The sequence below is a fragment of the Lactuca serriola genome, chromosome 6, assembly GCF_051521515.1.
Source record: "Lactuca serriola cultivar US96UC23 chromosome 6, Lser_US96UC23_V15, whole genome shotgun sequence".
NCBI lineage: Eukaryota > Viridiplantae > Streptophyta > Magnoliopsida > Asterales > Asteraceae > Lactuca > Lactuca serriola.
In genome coordinates, this window is record NC_136413.1 from 105350583 (window position 1) to 105357252 (window position 6670).

Genomic DNA, 6670 nt, shown 5'->3' on the forward strand with positions numbered 1-6670 from the left:
ATATACAAATGGGTTTGTATACAATTTCTCTCTCTAGTCTAACACTCCAAATGGATTCACTTACATAATGGGAGTCACTCACTTCCTATTTATAGGAAAGACTCAACCCATTTACACATACAAGAGAGTAAGCCTAAAACACTACATCCAAGAGTGACTTTGCACCCTAACATTCTCCTCCTCAAAGTTAGGATTGGATGTCCGGCTTCAATCTCCAACGAGCTAGCGCGATCAAGACCAAACTCCCCCTCAAAGTAACACCAATCTTCAAATCCGCAAATGAATATTCGACAAACCTAAGAAACTTCGAATACCCATCATTCTCCCCCTTTTTATAATCAAAAAAATGATTATAAAACCCACTAAGGGTGAGAAGCGCCGAGGAATAGTCTTCACGGTACTCCCCCTTGATGTGTACCAAAAATGAATCACCAAAAATCTTGCACGGAAAAACAATCACGAAAAAGCCATAAAAAAATTTCCAATTAATGAAAATTTTTGACTTTTTCGGTGAAAGTTGCAAGATTTTTCAAAAAACCGGGTAGAAATTGTCACTTTCTGAAACTTGCAGGGACCCGTTGCGCCAAAAATAGTCAAATATGCGAAACTCTAGCCCATTTGCGAAACCGGGCATAAAGCGTAAATTCGGACAAACTGAAGGGACCAGAACTGAAAATTCTGCAATTTCTCAGCTTTTATTTCCCATTTGCGAAGTTGGGTATAAACTGCCAATATTACGAAACTGCAGGGACTCTTTTCGAAAATTTCTGCATTTTCTTCAAACATGCAAAATTGGGCTAATTTTGCCATTTCGTGAAAATATAAGGGGCCAAATTCGAAACTATTTACTTTCTTCTTCCCCAATTCACTAACAGTGAAATACTTCGCATGTTCCAGTCAAAGTGTTCGTATGTCAACTTTTATACAGTTCTTCAACAAATGCGAATAATCTTTCGCACATCAACTTCTTCGCACATTTCTCATCCAATTAACCAAATTAACCAAATGCGAATGAACGACTTCCATATATGCGAACCATATCACAACCTTATATGCGAACTCAATAGATGCGAACTATCCAAATCACATCCTGATTATGCGAATCCAGTTTGACCATCAACCACTGTTTACAGATGAAATTGACTCCAAACAATCCCAGTCGACATCGACTTCTTATTTGCGAAATCCATACCACCGATACCAAAATCAATTCTATTAACAAAATCCAAGTCATCAACCATTGAATCCAAACTATCTTCGCATACAAAAACTATCGAACTATCAAGTAGCAATGTAGCATACAACCACCATCGACAAATTTAAGCCATCTGTTTGTTATCAATCTTCTTCATAACCACCATAGTTGACTTCAAATGCATCATATCTTTTGACTCAAAATCAATTAACATATAATCGATTCTATAATTCAATTTCAAACCATCGATATTAGCACAAATCAAGCCATCGACATTCAAAATCGAAATCCAAGGGCTTCGCATCTACTTGCGATTGTAACACCAATTGTATGTCGATTCCAAAATCAACAATCGAAATCGATCTTTGTTCTCAATCCTTTAGAATCTTTCTTATGACCATCGACCTAAAACACAAATCGACAATACAGAAAACGTCATACACCTTCCCTTCCCTTCGAAACTATTCCCGTAATCAGCATTAGTCATCAATTTACACATTAGTTGAATCAACATTCGATTTGCAATCGACTCATTGCAAGTACAAATCAAAATCGATTGCAATGTTTATGACCATCTAACTCGATTTCGATTCCATATTTTCAATCGATTTCGGTTCTGATTTCTCAAGAACATCGATTTTGACTTTATAAAGTCAATTTAAACCAAATGTGCTCTAATACTTCTCCAATCCAAATATGATTCGTATTCAAAATCAAACAAAACCTCCAAAACAATTTTGATCAACATACAAATCTCATTCAACCGATTAACAAGAAAAAAAATGAGATAACAAGATTGAGGATTCAAGAACAGTCACACAACAGATGAGTTGAAGATGCGTATGATGAAAAACGGACGCAATTAATATAACAAACTGATTTAATCAATCTTTTGGGCTCCACTCTTAATGAAATCTGATTACGAAAAAAATATGTGGACTCAAAGTTATTGGATTCAAATGAAAACATATGGGCTTAGAAATCAAATGAATAGTAACTGATCATGTTTTGTCACATAATTGGGCTAATATGGACACTATACTTTTCAAATGAACAGTAAAAAGATTTTGGAATTTGATTTTGATTTTTAGGATTTTGATCTAAAAAAATAATTGGATCAATCAATGGGGTTTGAAACAAATTTGATCCAATGAGGCAAATCGATCAAAAATGAAAAAAACGGAAAGTATGAATCAAAATCATGGACGTTTTGGAATCCATTTGAGAATTTGAGTTACCTTTTTCACGAATCGAGATCCATTTTCAACGAACGAATCAAATTTGGAAGATCTTGGTTCTTTTTTCGGAATGAGAAAATCTCCAAATCGAACATTGTACCACCTAACATGCGAGATGTACAACTCGTTCTTCGTGTTCTTCGTGTTCCTCAACGATCCAAGAACATCTTCAAAAGAACCACCAACACTTTTGGGTTTTGACTTCAAATTCAATGCAACCTTTTGAGATTGTTGCTTTGGAACCCAAATTTGCTTCACGGATTTTGGCTTCACAACATATGACGATTTTTGTGAGTAAACCCACTTGTTCTTCCGATTCATCTTCTTCTTCCTTTTCTTTTTCATCTTTTTGCATCTTGAAGACTTGATCTCATGAACAAACCCACTTTCAACAACATGAACATTTTGAGTTTTAATCAAATCTTTTGGAGTTTGATACTTGTGATTTTCTTGGATCACCGGCTTCCAATAAGGAATCATTCCTTCAAACGAATCACAAGAACACAAAATATCATTAGTTTGAACTGCAATCGAGCAGGAAACTTTTTCATCTTGAAAATCAACTTGAACTCCTTTTTCTTGAACATCAAGAACATCACATTGAACTCCATTGTCAAGAACTTCAACTACCTTAAGAGCACGAAGATCATTTGGGTTTTCAACAAGAGAAACATATTTCTTATCGAACAACTATTTTTCTTCTCCAATCTTATCACTACTACGTGATATTATGGAACATGTAATATCAGCCAACCATTTGATCTCACAAAGTGGTTGAAATATCAAGCTTCCATGATCATCCTTTAATCCTCCATAAGAAACCATAGTTCCCCAATACATCTTCTTGTTTAACACCAATCCATAATATTGATCTTTATTGACTTTGTATTTGATACCTTCAACGATCACAATCCAAGAATTGTAAGGAAAATTCACCATGATCACAAAACTTGAAGAATTCTAGAGAGAGAAAGTGATTTTGAATGGGTTTTCTAGAAAGAGAAAGTGATACAAACAAGTATTCTAGAGAGAGAAAGTCGAATTATGGATAAAATCAAAGAAAAATTCGATTTCTATAACACAAAATACTCTCAAAACACAAAGATCAATAAGAACATGAATAATCACCAAATCAAAATAGCCATCAAGGATCAATTCTTGACCAAATCAAGAACACTTGCTCTGATACCAATTGTTGTGGTGTTGATTATGATGGCATGTGCGGAATTAGAAAGATCCTGTGAATCATCATGTAAAATCAAGAACACAAGGAGTAAATAAATCTTTGTAAGCTCTTATTAGATTTAGAAAGAATATACAAATGGGTTTGTATACAATTTCTCTCTCTAGTCTAACACTCCAAATGGATTCACTTACATAATAGGAGTCACTCACTTCCTATTTATAGGAAAGACTCAACCCATTTACACATACAAGAGATTGAGCCTAAAACACTACATCCAAGAGTGACTTTGCACCCTAACAGACACTTAGATGGAAAGAGATGAGCACCAAACCCGACACCCTTAAGCTTCTATTTATAGGGGCTGATTTGGGGTCTCACGTCGTAAGTTTTGGATGTCTCTCGTCGTGAGGCTTAGTCATCATGATCCTCTTCGACGATTTGACATGGATGACACTTGGAACCCATCAGTCACGAGCTCACGTCGTGAGCATGGTCCCCTCACGTTGTGAGGCTGAGTCAGCCTCGGGTTTTGTGTCCCGAACTTGTAAAATCCGTAACCTTCGCGTACGAGCTCCGATTTCGATGTTCTTTATATGCACGCGTAGGTCCGTCGGCTAATTTTGATTTTATTTTTATTATATTATTTTTAACAGGCCGGGCCTAAAAAAGTCCGTTTAAATTCCATAACTCCTTCATCTGATGTCCATTTTCATCAGACTTTTTACTGTTGTACTCCTATTGTCGGGGTCTTCAACTTTCGTTTAGGTTGTGTTGGCTAAAGACCGCTCGATCTCTATTTCGAGTTTTTAGTTGTCTACTGCTAGGTCAGAAACTTCGAAAAATCATAACTTCCTCAAATGAAGTCAGATTTGGGGCGTTCTTTTAATGTATGTTCACGGTTTTGGGATATCTATGACTTTCATTTAGACACCTAAGGTTGAAAAGTATCTTATTGAAATTTCTCGTTTTATGCTTAACAACGCTTTACCAGTAGTGTTACGAATCATTGATTGATCATAACTCCTTCGTTATAACTCGGATTTTAGTGTATTTTATCTTTTTGGAAACCTTATCACGATATCTACCACATAGTGTACCCAAACAGAACTTTTTGAACATTTCATTTTCGATGATATTCTTATTACTTTACAAAGAGGTTCCTAGACTCGACTTTTAGTCATTACAATGACCTAAAATAACGGGTTGTTACATCATCCCCCGTTAGAGGGAATTTCGTCCCGAAATTAATTACAAAATAAAAGTTTAGGGACTAGGGAGGAGACGCGGATACTTCTGTTGCATCTGATCTTCTTGCTCCCATGTGAATTCAGGTCCCCGATTAGCATTCCAGCGGACCTTCACTATTGGTATGTGACTCTGTTTAGTTCGTTTGATTTCCCTATCTATGACCTTGATGGGCTCTTCCACAAAGTTAAGATTTTCGTTAAATTCGATTTCGTCGAGTGGAATCACAAGAGTTTCGTCGGACAAACACTTTTTTAGGTTAGATACGTGAAACACTGGATGTACTTTGTTAAGCTCAATCGGAAGTTGAAGTCTATAAGCCACTAGACCAATCCTTGAAGTAATTTCGAAGGGTCCAATGTACCTTGGATTTAGTTTTCCACGCTTCCCAAAGCGTATCATGCCCTTCAAGGGTGAGACCTTCAGTAGAACGCGGTCTCCAACCTGAAATTCCAAGGGTTTTCGTCTTTTGTCGGCATAGCTCTTTTACCTATCCCTCGAGGCTTTCAGACGTTCTCAAATTTGGACGATCTTTTCAATCGTTTCTCTAATGATCTCTGGACCAGTGAGAGTGCTATCAGGGACTAGACCTTTTGCCAACTGCGTGTCGCCTACTTCCTCCCACCACAGAGGTGATTTGCACTTACGACCGTAAAGGGCTTCAAATGGAGCAGTCTTGATACTAGTATGATAAGTGTTATTATAAGAGAACTCGACTAATGGTAAGTGAACATCCCCACGCTTTACCAAAGTCGATTACACATGCTCGCAACATGTCTTCTAGGGTTTGGATCATTCTCTCACTCTGTCCGTCAGTTTGTGGGTGATAGGCTATACTCATATCCAACCTTGTTCCCATGGATTTTTGCAACGATTGCCAGAATCTGGAAGTGAATCTAATGTCTCTGTCCGAGATGATAGACATCGACACTCCATGAAGTCGCACGATCTCTTGGATGTAGGTTCTCGTTAGCTTTTCCATCTTATCAGTTTCCTTGATCGGTAAGAAATGAGCAGACTTGCTTAGTCTGTCGACGATCACCTAGATGGTGTCGTGACCACCCTGAGTCTTGGGTAGTTTTGTTATGAAGTCCATGGAAATATGTTCCCATTTACACTTAGGTATTTCGGGTTGATGGAGTAGACCTGAGGGCTTCTGGTGTTCTACCTTTATCTTGGCGCAAGTCAAGCACTTGCTCACATAGATAGCATTTTCTGCTTTCATGTTTGGCCACCAGTAGAGTTGTCTGATATCCAGATACATCTTATCTGAACCTGGGTGTATGGAGTATGAAGTCTTGTGTGGTTCGTTCATAACTATCTCTCTGAACCCACTAAACTTTGGTGTCCAGATTCAGTTCATGAGGTAGCGCACTCCGTCACTCTTGATTTCTAGATTCTTGTCCATCCCTCTAAGGGTTTCACCTGTCGCATTTTCGGGTTTCAAGGCTTCTATTTGAGCTTCCTTGATTTGTGTCGACAGATGAGAATGGATCGACATGGTTAATGACTTCACTCTTCGACCAGAGTACTCCTTACGACTAAGGGCATCAGCCACTACATTCGCCTTTCCCGGATGGTAACGAATCTCACATTCATAGTCGTTGAGCAATTCGACCCAACGTCGTTGTCTCATGTTCAACTAATATGTGTTGAAGGCTCTTGTGGTCTGTGAAAATGGTGCACTTGGAACCGTATAGGTAGTGCCTCCAGCTTTTTAGAGCGAAGACCACAACCCCAAGTTCTAAGTCATGAGTGGTGTAGTTGACTTCATGTGTTTTCAGTTGTCGTGAGGCATACACAATA